The sequence below is a fragment of the Convolutriloba macropyga genome, unplaced genomic scaffold (assembly GCF_964194025.1).
Source record: "Convolutriloba macropyga unplaced genomic scaffold, txConMacr16.3 SCAFFOLD_2384, whole genome shotgun sequence".
Classification (NCBI taxonomy): domain Eukaryota; kingdom Metazoa; phylum Xenacoelomorpha; order Acoela; family Convolutidae; genus Convolutriloba; species Convolutriloba macropyga.
The window spans coordinates 20,942-34,867 of NW_027452842.1; the positions used below are offsets into that span (position 1 = coordinate 20,942).

The following is a 13,926-nucleotide window of genomic DNA, read 5'->3' on the forward strand; positions in this document are numbered from 1 at the left end:
GTCTCAAAAATTATGTTTGTGGAGGTTAATGGTAACCAGTTATCCAGAAAATTTTGATTGGACTAACCCATTCAATATCAAAGTTCAGGGGATAGGATTGCCGTCTAAAATTGTTTTTAATTAATTCACTGCTAAAATTGTTCTGTTCTTACAGTCTTTTTTGGTCGGTTTCCTCTTTGGAATCCATTCTAACTTTCCTGTGATGACCAATGTGAGGGACTTTCAAGTTTCCTGTGACGACCAATGTACCCTGAGCTAATGCCGACAATATTCTGTTTGTTGGGCTTCCTTCTTTGGGATATCTGAGCAAACCCTGTGAAGTCCATTTTGACCCCCGTAGCAGTGAAGTTTCTTAAATGAAGTCTTTTTGACGATTGATTGGGAATTCGAATGATAAATTTGATTCATTTAGGAATCAAGTCGTGGAATCCTCGCTCGGCTAGCAGGAAAATCTGCTACAACTGATGTTTGCCTTTCCAAACGATAAATGTCGAGAGCTAAATTACAATTACCAGTGTTAGATAATTTGTCCGAATTGAACTGCGCTGAACGATAGAGATGCGGTTTCAAACTGACGTTTATAACAAAGATAATACACCGTGTTAGCCTCCTAGCATTAAATGCCCCAAAACGATAGTAAATTATCAAACGGTGGAGGCATCAAAATTTAATTTCCTGAGACAGCAAATAGAAGAAATGAATGCTCCCGGGTCGCGGCACCAAAATGTAGCTGTAAGAATTCAAAACAGTCTACCAAATTCAAGTTTCCAATTCAATCTTTTTATATAGTCAACGTCATAAGTTCGTATAAAGCAATGTATTCGTATTGGTGATAGCAACAAGTGGTTTTTTAGACGGCAATTTTTGATGCTCATTTGGCCGGTATTTTGTCTGATAACGAAATAGTCAATGCCAGTCACCATTTTGTACCAATGAATCCAAAAACCCGAAAACTGTTAAGCCGAATCATGTCTTATTTGATAGGTCTTATGATTAGATTTACTTGAAATTATGTTATTTGCACTTTTTCCGAGCTTTATACGTAAATTGGAACGATTTCTATGCGTATTTAAATACTCGATTCTGATTGGCTAAGAAAAATAACGCATTTTGGTATATTTCTCGCTTAGATTTATTTAGTTACTAATAGGGATTTATACCAAATTGTATTTGGTACTGCATAGCAGCTGGTTACAACCTTCAGATAGCTTCACTGACAACTATTTTAACAGAACGAAATTAGAGTTTTACAGGATCCCCAATTTTGGTACACTACCCTTTTGGGCGGCCAAACTGATTGGATTGACCATAGAAGGATATTATTTATCCCAGGGGACCTCTAAGCTACTTGCATACCAGAATTGGCAGCGGTGACATCACATGGGGAAGCTCCTAATACTTATGAGGGGGAAAATGATAGCTTTTGGAATACATTCCGAAAGCGCTGGTTTTGTTTTAAGAATACCACCTACTGTAGTAAATTTGTTGGCCTTGAGCCGTACCCCCAAACCACCCTTTGTAAAAAAAACCCGGAAAGGAATTTTGCTTGGCTATTAGATGAGGGATGTTTCGAGCTGTTTTTGTTGGTTTTAAGTACTAACGGCAATTTCTATACTTAGATAACTGTTTTGTGATTAACTTAGTCAGTTAGTGTATATTCCAAGCTTTTGGATGCTCGTGTTAGACTTTGTAAAGTTATTGTTATTTTGTTGAAATTTATAGAGCATGTTACCTGATGCTTATTGGATGATTGTGTTTAGTTAACAGATTTCAGTTAAAGTATTTTACTATCGATACTTGTTAATAGTCATGAAGACAGTGCGCGAATTCTATTGATAAGAAGAAAATGAACCATCAAATTATATCTTTTAAAATGTGAGATCTGAGCGCTATTGTTTTCCTGTGAAGGAATGCCAACTCAAAATTCAGAATTTTACAAAAACCTATAAAGTACAAAAAAACGCCTAATGTTTTTGGTGAGGTAAAGTGTACGCCCGTTTTTCTAATGGTGAATTTGTTTTTAAGGTAAAAAAGGTCTCCTTAAATAATTTGCTAAGTGTTGAGCTATTTATTAAAAATGAACAGAAAATTATTTTAAGACTATTTTCGTCTAAATACATATCTGTGGATAGGTGTTTATTTTTTTAGTAGATCTTTGGAACTTGATAATAAACTGTATGTGGGATTGGTTGGAGCTTAGCATGCGTATTGTCATTTTTTTAAGCTTAGTAGGGATTCACATTTTAGATTCCGACGTACAACCCACGTGACTCCTAAATCGTACCTCTCTTTCTTGGGAGGCTATAAGGATGTGTACAACAAGAAACTGAAGGAGATAGACTCGAATGCTAAGAAGATGACCACTGGTCTGGACAAACTAGTCGAGGCCGAGAAACAAGTAGGTTGAATGATGCATAAAATTTGTACCATGATGATGCTGCTAAGATCGCGCGCTTTTATTGTCTTACGTATAGATTACGCGATTGGATCTTTTCCGTTTGTGCCCCCCCCCCCAGCTTAGTGGGTGCATACTATTTGCAACCCCAGACGCACGTGCAATATATTCACAAAATGATTTACTGTTTAATGACACGTGCTCTGTAACTGGGGGTGGGGGTGCATAACGTACTGGGGGGGGGGGGGGGGGACAAACGGAAAAGATCCACGCGACTGTTGAAATAGCTGAGAAATTTGCAGTAACTATGAACCGCTTAGCGGTTTGAGATGTAAGCTAAATTTTTGAAATGACTTTAGCTGAGTCACGTAAATTTGCTCGAAAAGCAAACTTATTAATTTTCAGAATCTGGCATTTTATAATGTGGCCGTGCATAGATCTGGCATTTTAAAACTTGCATGTGAATGATTTGAATATTGCTTATGAAGTCATTTTTTGATATTATAGTTGTATTAAAGTCACTGTAGACGAAACATATAAGATGGAAAGTCTAAGCATGGAATCAGATTTCTGTAGGCGCATTTTTTCGAAATGAAATCTGCGCCTACAAAAATGTCGTCCCTACAAAATTTTTTGTCCTATCCCACAACTTTTGTCCTGATAAACTGATCACTAAACTGATCGCTACCCTGTTCTGGGTAGCAGAACTATCAAAAGTTATAATTAACTATTATAAATGAAGTTCAAATTTGAATTGATTCATTATAGGTGGATGCTTTAAGTCGTGAACTAGTCCTGAAGGAAAAAGATCTCGAAGTTGCGAATAAGGAAGCGGATGTTGTCCTTGAAAAGGTCAAGGCAAAGGCCACTTCAGCTGAACAAATCAAAGCAGCAGTCAAGGTCGATGCTGACAAGGCTCGTGAAATGACGGCCATCATTGAAGAAAAGACCGCGATTGCCCAGAACAAACTGGAAGCCGCAAAACCCGCATTGCAAGCTGCCGAGGACGCATTAAAAACCATCAAAGCCAGCGATATTGCAACCGTTAAGAAACTTGGAACCCCGCCGTTCCTGATTAAGTTGATCATGGATTGTGTGTGTATATTGTTTGAGAGAAAGTTAGAACCCGTTTCGATAGACACGACACAACCCGATCCGATGTTGAAACCCTCATGGCAAGAAAGTTTGAAACTTATGGGTGACCCGAATTTACTTAAGAAACTTCAAGAATTCGATAAGGATAAAGTTAATGAAGAAATGATAGAACTATTGCAGCCCTATTTCGAGTATAAAGATTTCAACCATGATCGAGCGGTGGCAGTATGTGGCAACGTTGCCGGACTTCTGGACTGGACTAAAGCTATGGCTTCGTTTTATATTGTGAATAAAGAGGTTATCCCACTCAAGGATAACTTGACAGTTATGCAGAAGAAACTGGGAGAAGCGACGACTAAGTTAGCAGAGGCAGAGTTGGTTTTGGCCGAGAAACAGGCTGAGTTGGACGAGGCACAAGCTGATTATGATGAAGCAATGCGAAAGAAACAGGTTTGTTTATCTCGATTGTGAGCCAGCACACTTACCAAATGAAATGGACCATTTGGCCCATTTTACCTCTTCAATTCCAGAAAAACGTATCTTAATACAGGTATAAAGGGCCTTGCCGCGGGGGCTATGGTGGCGAAAGAACAGTTAAGCTAATTGGTAATTGCGTGTCCGGACAAAACAGTCCCAGACAAAACAGTCCCAGACAAAACAGTCCCAAATTGCAAAATATTCCCAGACAAAACAGTCCCAGACAAAATAGTCCCAAGAAACCAGACAAAACAGTCCCAGACAAAATAGTCCCAATTAAAATGTACCTAATGCCATTATATCCAATGTACTTTGAAATGTGCGATCAATAATCCGACAACAAATTAGCAGTCGCTATTATCCGTATGTTTTAACATACTTAATGGCCATGGCCATGCCTCAGGGGCCCGTGGGACTTGATATGAAACTATCACAACCGAACATGGGATTAAATTATCCGCTTGTTAAATCATACGTGTGAGAGCTATTATAATGGCCTTGGGACTATTTTGTCTGGGACTGTTTTGTCTGGTTTCTTGGGACTATTTTGTCTGGGACTGTTTTGTCTGGGAATATTTTGCTATTTGGGACTGTTTTGTCCGGGACTGTTTTGTCTGGGACTGTTTTGTCTGTTCACCGGTAATTGGTAATTATACAAAGTCATTGATCTTTGTAGCTAAACTCCTCAAATTAGCGCAATAATAATTGAAGGTATGCGGTGCTAGCTCGTAATGTCATATCGAAATCAAATCTGTCATAAATATTTCCTAACAACGAAAAAACTCCACGCACGCTAAGTCCGTAGTTTAGAAAAAAAATATATAGGGTAAACTTAATTAAAGGGAATTTTTAAAGGGAATTACCTGCTCTATGAAAGTTTGTACCAAAAAACTTCTATCAAAAAATTTGTATTCCTGCAACTTTTTGATCATTTTTGATCTGTGACTTTGGAGATTAAGGGCATCTATTTCCCAGTTTGCTAATATGATTTCGAAGAATTTGGAGGCATAGCATCTCAATTAATATGTTGTTAAAAAAATTGCTATTAAAAAGTTGTTGAAAAGCAGAGGTTGAAGAAAAATCCTTGAAGACTATGACCGGAGTATGAATAGTACCACAGCTATTGTAGCTATCGAGACGTTTTTAAAATTGGTAGAGCAGCTGAGTTGTGGAATAAATTTGTGGCGGTTATATCAACCGTGCGGCCTTATTTTTACTCAACTCTCGTTGCGAGAACAACAGTTGCATAATTTACGTCACTGTATAGTTGATTAGAATCCGTTTAACCGCCATCTTATCTCGCCACTCTTCATATAAGAACAGTAGCCAGAAGAATTGTGACGAGTAGATGAAAAAATAGTCTTATACCGTAGCCACTACTGTTTCAGATTTTTTTAGTATTATTCTGTCACAATCATTTTTGATTTTGTTATGCTATTAATATCGCAATGAGTGTTTATAATTACTCATTACCACATGATTCATATTGCAATCGAGAAGTTTGCAATCCCCGAGCCGAAACCGAGTTGTTGAATAACTTGGAGTGCTCGATAGCAACCGTGTGGTATCTTTTTCAATTACAATATTAGCATAACTTAAATCTATTCTGTTCCCCCCCCCCCAGTCTTTTAATGCCCCCAATTACAAATTCTGTGTTGTTATACAGCACGTTACTATGTAAAAAATAACATAACTTACAAAAAATAACATTAAAACATAACTTTTATGCGCCGGGGGCGCCTAAAAGTTATGCCCACTAAGCTGGTCTGGTGGGGGGGGGGGGGGGGCAGGGGGATAGATGCCTTAAATCAACTCTCGCTGCGATAACAACAGCTGCATATTACTTATGCCATTGTATAGTTGATCAGACTTTACCGTTCTTTGCTACTCTTTTCTCGCCATCATCGCAATAGTTGCGAGAAGAGAGTGGAGGAAAATGATAGTCTACCCTAAAGCAATTGTTCAACCCTTTTTGAGGTTTTGTAGAGTTTACCGGGCGCTAACAAGTTGTTTCATCGATACGTTATGCATCCATTGTAATCGCAACAAGAATCGATTAAAAAAGAAGTATAATATCTCAATTTTCGCTGTTGCAAATTTTTGTTGTTATAATACGGCACTAACGAGATATTTCATTGATTCAAGTTATTTAACTACTCTTTTTGGCATCTAGAGATGATTAAAACTGTTTTCAGGTGTTGCTGGATGACGCCGAAAGATGTCGAAAGAAAATGGACGCCGCAAGCAGCCTCATTGATGGCCTGGGAGGCGAGCGGAAGCGCTGGACCCAGCAGAACAAAGAGTTCAAGGAACAAATCAAACGTCTAGTGGGAGATGTTCTCCTCGGATCCGCGTTCCTCTCCTACTCTGGACCCTTCAACCAGGAGTTCCGGAACAACTTGCTTAAAAGCTGGCAGAAGGAAATGCGAACCAGGAAGATTCCATACTCTCTGGATCTAAACTTGATTGACATGTTGACGGACCCCCCGACCATCGGGGAATGGAATCTGCACGGACTTCCGAATGACGAATTGTCGATCCAAAATGGAATCATAGTTACGAGTGCGTTGAGGTACCCCTTGTTGATAGACCCCCAAACACAGGGCAAAAATTGGGTTAAAAAGAAGGAGCAACAAAATGGACTGCAGATTACGTCACTGAATCATAAGTACTTCAGGTTAGTGATAGGTTACGTAATAATAATAATAATAATAATAATAATAATAATAATAATAATAATAATAATAATAATAATAATAATAATAATAATAATAATAATAATAATAATAATAATAATAATAATAATAATAATAATAATAATAATAATAATAATAATAATAATAATAATAATAATAATAATAATAATAATAATAATAATAATAATAATAATAATAATAATAATAATAATAATAATAATAATAATAATAATAATAATAATAATAATAATAATAATAATAATAATAATAATAATAATAATAATAATAGTTATAATAATAAATTGTTCTTGAGTAGGATGTACACTTGTTTGCAACACATATGGTACAAATTATATACCAAAATAACAAATCTACTCGACAGGTCATCAATAGGTCCAAAAGGTCCTAGTCTAGCGATGACCAGTACCATTACTATGATCAAAGTGTGAATGCGTGGCGTATCATGTTAAGAGAAAATAGGGGAAAACCTCAAAACCTTATTCTGAATTTTATGAGATCTATGGAGTTTTTGTTAATAAAACAAAGCAAAAAGTTCTAAGCTGTCTACGAAAAAATTGTCCCTGAAACTAGATAAGAATTGCTTAAGTTCTCTTGCACTCATATTTTGAACTTCTAAAACAAAATTAGGATAAAATTTTTAAATGAAGTTAAGCAATTTTCGTATTCTTACTTCTAATCTTTTAGGACTTAGGCCGCTGCTTTTGTTTGCAGTTTTAAGTTGCCTTGATTGGACTCTTTTTGCTTGCAGTGTTTCAATTTCTTTTCTAGTAATTACATTTGTGAGACAATCAATATGGCATTCTGCTCTCAAAATTTCAGCTAATTTTTGCAACAGTTCAAAAAGGTGCATAACTCTAATCGAATATAAGTGATTTGATTCTCGTTCCAGGCAAGTGGAGGTTGATTTAGGTTTTTTAAAAATAATTCTGGTAATTTGTTTTAATTTTGACTCAAGTGGCAAAATTAATGTTTTGTTACTTGTTCCGTAGACTAGTACGCCATAGCTTACAACAGGCTGGACATACACTTTGAATGTTAATAACAGTTGATTAAAAGTTAAAATTGATCTGAGCCGGTAAAAAAGACCTGAGAATTGGTTCCGCTTTGAGCAAAGGTTTTTAGTATGATCGCAGAATTTCAGATTGTCATCCGATTCTAGACCTAAGTATTTCAGTGATGATCTCTGTGTTAGGTTTAATTCTTTAATCTTTATTTGTTCCTGTAAACTTCTCCGTCTGGCTTTCATGTTCATAAAACAAGTTTTTTCGTAGTTCATAGTTAACTTGTTTTTTATGAGGTAATCACTAACCAGGCTCAAAGATTGGCTGAAAACTTCAGTTATTGATTCCATTTTTTGTTTAACAACAGTATCGTCAGCGTATAAGGTCAAACAGTTCTGACTACAGTAATCATCTATATCGCTTATATACACAAGAAAAATTAGTGTTCCAAGTACTGACCCTTGTGGTACCCCATACTCGACTTCTGCGAAATTGGAGTATACATTTCCTGAAATTACCCATTGCTGCCTTTTGCTCAGATAAGATTTCAAAAAATTTTGCATGTGACCCCTCAATCCCAAGTTGTTTAGTTTGTCAAAAAGAATACTATGTTCAACTGTATCAAATTCGCTTTCGAGATCGATGATCACAGCTTTAGTTTTTGTAATACCATCCTCCCAATTCTGCCTGACGCTCTAAAAAAAGGATACCAAGTCTTCAAAAGTGCACTTTTTTGGCCTAAAACCAAACTGATTATTGTTTAGAAGTTTGAATTTTTACAAAAAATTTAGCATTCTTTTCTGAACCAATTTCTCAATCAGTTTTCATTTTGTTGGCAGCAAACTGATTGGCCTGTAATTGTCAGCAATTTTAGGATCTTCTAGTTTATACAGTGGAATAACTACGGCCTTCTTTAAGCAGTTCGCGAATATGCTGTTTCCAAAACATTTGATTACCAATTAGGTAAGAGTCGGGCAATAGCAAACTGTATTTTCTTGAGTATACAAATTTGTGTCCATCAAAATCTGAACTGTATTTATTTTTCAGGTTTTTGATTGCCGCTGATAGCTCTTTTTCGCTGATTTTGTGTAGAAACATGCTATTGACGCTTGTGTTTTTTGTGTTATTTTTTCCATCCGAAACCAGTTTATCAGCTAACGTTTTTCCAATGGTGGTGAAAATTTGTTTTGGAAACCTTCAGTCTCTTCTTGCGTTAAAGTAGCTTGTTGTTTTTTTGTGTATCTCCTCTTAAACTTTTGATAGTATCGAAGAATAATTTCGTAGTACGCTTGGCGTTCCTAAATAAAAATTTTTGATAAAAGTTTCTCCTTTTTTCGAGCACTCTTTTCTGTAGCAAATTCCTAATTCTATTAAATCTTTTTTATTACCATTTGTTTTTTTTTGCTTGCATCATTGATAAAGTTTTTGTTTTTTTTTGCTGCAAGGTTATTAATTGAGTTATCAATCCATGACTTATGACTGAGAACCTTTGATTTCTTCTCTGGCACATAAAGTTTCATTTCTTCAATAATAGTTTGTTGAAATTTTTCAAATGATGGGTCGCAGTCCAAGAGACAAAAATTATCTTCGAAACCTTGTAATTTGTGTTTCAGTTTAAACACTAGCTTATCTAACACAGAATTGTTTTCCAGAACAGCCCAATGTCTGTATTACTGTTGCATTTTTAACCCTGTTTCTTCTGCTTCCTCATCTAGTTTATTTTGAACAGTGTAGTTATCAGTTATTGTAGATTTTAGAACGTCAACTTCCACTTCCTGTGAGCAATATACTATATCAATTCTCGTTTGAGAATTAATGGTCTCTCTGGTGAATCTCTCTTGCTTGTTGAGATCATACCCTCCGAGAACATTTTCTAAAGACGAAAATTTTGCATTTGTTTTTGAGTGATCAATATTTAAATCTCCACACATTAGATGCATCTGTTTTGGCTTGAGTGTCATTTTTCCAGAATATTCCTCGAAAGTTTTTGACAATTCCGATAAACTTGTATTAGGTTTGAGGTATACAAGTCAAAATGAGATCTTCTTAGTAATTTTAGCTTTCAATTTTGATTGTTAGCAATTGACAGTTGTTACGAGAAATTTTATGCAGAACCGTTTTCACCACGCCTTCCCTCACAAATAATGCAACTCTTCCTCTATTTCCTATTTGCCGGTTGCTTGTATCAAGCAGCTGGTAACTACAAAGCGATAAACATTTGATGTTGCTATCATCTTTGAGCCACGTTTCGGTTAGGCATATAGCCAATGGCTGTGTATCTTGTTGCGCCAAAAAACCTTGAAATGGTTTAACTTTTTATAGATTGATCTGATGTTCTGCAATAAAGTAGTATTTTTCATGGTTTAAATTATTACAAGCGCTTAACTGAATTAGAACACTTTTACCGCTCGTTTTTTTTTAAAATGAAAGTCCCTTTGCATTCTTTTTTTTACACTGTTATCAAATCAAAACGAAAGAACACCAACTGGTTGACACATTTTCCACGAATATTTCACGAAACGTGTCTCCAGTCGGTATTTTGATGAACTTTTCTGATTTTCCCGAGGATTCATTATCAGTTGTCATTCTTTTTTTGCGAATATCACAATTTCCAAACGACTGGAAATGAATCTAGAGCTGTAAACAACTAGTCTGCGTATATCACAGGACTTTTTTTCCGCCTGATGTTCTATTCACTGTTAAAAAATAATGTCCTACTTTAGGCTGCGGATATCGCGAGCACTAAGGCGGAACATTCTAAGGTTTAATAGAAAAAATCTTAATTAAAGAAAAAGAACCCAAGCCGAAAAATGACAGGCTGCGTTTTTTTGCAGCTAGTGGAAGGCTCTAAATGTCACGCTTAAATTATACTTGAGCCACTTTTCTACAATAAATGAAGTACTGGTACTCGATAGCAATCAAAGTTACGGCTTCATTTTTCATATTATTACAAACAAAAATTATTGAATTTTAGAAATTTGGCAGTTTTTTGCAGTTTAGTATTTCCTCAGCTTTTTCATTTCAGGAGAATATTTTCTTGTGCGTTTGATGTTAACGTTTGATAATAATTGATGCCAAATTTTGGCTTTTCTCTGGTTGAGTCTCTCGACACGGCATTTTTGACTTTATTGAGGTCGTTGACATAGTTAACGGGTTGGAACGAAGTTTCGTTTTGAGAATTCCGGACCATAACGGATACTGCACAGTTTTTAGTGGATGTAATCATGCCCATCTTTTTAGCTTCACTGCTGATTTGCGCTTCATGCTTTGGTAGCCTCTCGTTGATATACATGTTCAAATTGTTCAATGGGTTCTTCAACTTTTTCAATTTCCTTTTGCCCCCAAATACTCGATCTTTTTCGTCAAAATACACGAAATTGCATATTACTGATGAATTGTAGCTTTTGAAGAACGAGCAAAATCTTTTTTGTCATTATGATATATTACTTGGGTTTGATGTTTTGAAATTGAGATTTCAATATTTTTGTTTGCAACAAGTAAATAAAAATTATAACCATATGGTTAAATATACTTAACAAAAAATACTTCAAATCATTCAAACAAAATAAAATAATCAACATCAATCAATTTCTTAAAGAATCACATTATAAAATTTTCTTCCGATTGTTTTCTTCCTAAAAAAACTTTAGAAAAATAACTTTAGATTACAACGTTGACAAATTTTTAGTTGATGTGAAGTTGAGGTAAATTGTAACTGTTTTTTCAATATATCGAGGTCTTAAGGGTAATAAACAAGGTCGTACGTAGGAAATAGTAGTCTAATGTGCTTCATTTAGAATAGTGTCTATTTTTGCACGCGCGATTAAAGCTGTCCTGAGAAGAAATGTGTTCACTGAAAATGAAGATTACATCAGCTGTCCTAAGGTTTGAACTGTTGTGGTGACAGCTGCTGTTTTTAATTGCTCTTGAACGAAGTTCATAGCAATTATTGTAAACGTGTGTGTCTTTTTTATGCAAAATTTTCGCTTGACAATTTTGACATTTAGAGTGACTTTTACGCCCTTGACTTTTTGCGTTTTCGGGGATCTAAAAATTCTCTCTCAATCACAATTTCAAGCAGCTGAACTCAATTGGTGGCAATTTAATACTAAAAGTGAAATGAAAAGTGCGCCGAAACTGGTGCCATTTTTTTTTAAATCCTAATAGTGGTATATGTTAACCTTTAATGTGGTTATTTGAAGCCCACTATTGAAGTTCTCAGTCCCATTTAGCCCCCCCCCCCCCTCCTCCTCGACTGAAGCAAGCTGCAATTGATTAGAGCTCCCACTAGTCGTTCGAGAGCAATTCTTCCGACGCATAGTCGGTTATGTTATTGGATTGTTGACGTTCAATTTCGAGTTAATGGGCAGTTTTGCTCATAATACTGCTCTTTTAACGGATTTAAAAAAAGCAAGCACTATTGTAATTAAACACAGACTATAAACACAGACAAACACGCAATTGCTATTTTGGTTTCGACTTTAGTTTTTTAACAAAAGAAAAACCGAGTGACAAAATAACGCATGTCTCCAATACAGAGCGCTTTTAATGCTAGAATTCTTAAGCAAAGTTGAGTTTGCACATGATTGCAGGAACCACCTTGAGGACTCTCTGGGACAGGGAAAGCCCCTTTTGATTGAAGACATCGGAGAGGAACTGGATCCAGCCTGGACAACATTCTGGAAAAGAACTTCTACAAATCCGGGTCCTCTTACAGGGTATGAAGTTTAGAAGCTCACTGAAATTGGCTGCGATTGTTTTTGAGTTTTAGGCTATAATAAACGTTGAAAAACTGCTGAAAAAAGAAACTGAAATAATCAGCTTTTCGCCAAATTTTTGTTCAGAAGCAACAAAAAAAAAGGTTCTCAGTGAGCATTCGAATCATACAATTTAAGGCTGCATCACTTGGTTGACTTTATATTTAATCATAAAATAAAAGATCTCTGTCAAACTTTAGATCTATTTATTTCTTGTTATCACGTTACAAAAATTAAACGTGCCGCTGAGAGGCTTAAAAGTCGGAGAGGCAAGAAGGATCTGAATAGATCCCAAATATTTACTGAATTGGTAGCTTTATTTGTGGTTCTCTAACGAAGTTTTTAAGCAATTATTAATCTTGTGTGTCAAAATTTTCACTGGACTTATTTCAGATTTTGTTCTAGAATGTTCCTTAGCTCGCTCATTTATTCGATTTTTCGTCTTGAGAAAATAAATAAACTGGTAAAACGCGAACTCATTTTTTTTCGGTTATATTCTAAAATGAGTGTTGGTGAATAATACAGGTCAAAGTGGGCGACAAAGAGCAGGACATAATGGAGGGATTCATGCTCTACATCACCACCAAACTACCCAACCCGGCCTACACTCCCGAGATCAGTGCGAGGACTTGCATCATCGACTTCACAGTCACCATGAAAGGACTTGAAGACCAACTGCTCGGATGGTCATCAACCTCGAGAAAAAAGTAGGTCCCTTATATTTCAGTACCACTTGTCAGCCCTTTCGCGGAAATTTGGACCCCCCCCCCCCCAACCCCCAAAATAAGCGGAGTACTGGGTGCAAACTTTTGGAAGCCTCGAATGCAGGTGCTATGTTGGGACATTGTGATTTATTATGTAATGGCTCGTGCTATAAAACAGAGCGAATAAAGTACGGGGGGTGGGAACAACGGATAGGGCGCTCCGTTTTTTTTCTTGTAACCGAGTTTGTAACCGAGGTTGGAAATGTGAAAGGAAAAAGCAGACAACTTTCTTTTACTCTTAAAAAAACTCTAGAAGGTGTCAATAATCATTAATATGTTGACTGACACCATTTTAATCTTTCGGTTCCACTCAAAAAGGACTCTTACACTTTTCCTTGTTCTCCGTTTAGGAACTGGAAGACGAGAGAAACAAATTGATGGAAGAGGTGACTACGAACAAGAGAGACATGAAGCAGTTGGAAGATGACTTGCTCAAGAGACTGACAGAGACACAGGGATCCCTAGTTGACGACGAAGGACTCATTCTAGTGTTGAGAGAGACTAAGAAGAAGAGTGAAGATGTTACTCAAAAATTACAGGTCAGTTTATTCTTCTAAATATATTATTTTCTTTGCTCATGATCTGACACGGCCTAAATATGATGAATTGAATTGAGTATTGGTGGAGCGTCTTTTTTGATCGGCAATTTTGTTCAAGTGTAGTTGAAACAGAAAGTGAAATGAGTGAAAAACAAAGAGTCAAGGTCAAACTGTGGAAAAG

The 13,926-nt window shown here is 36.1% G+C and overlaps 1 pseudogene; it reads left to right on the forward strand.

The window, feature by feature from the left end:
* LOC142357845 (dynein axonemal heavy chain 5-like) overlaps positions 1–13,798 on the forward strand; it is a 31,908-nt pseudogene extending 18,110 nt beyond the window's left edge.
* Positions 13,799–13,926: the final 128 nt, after the last annotated feature.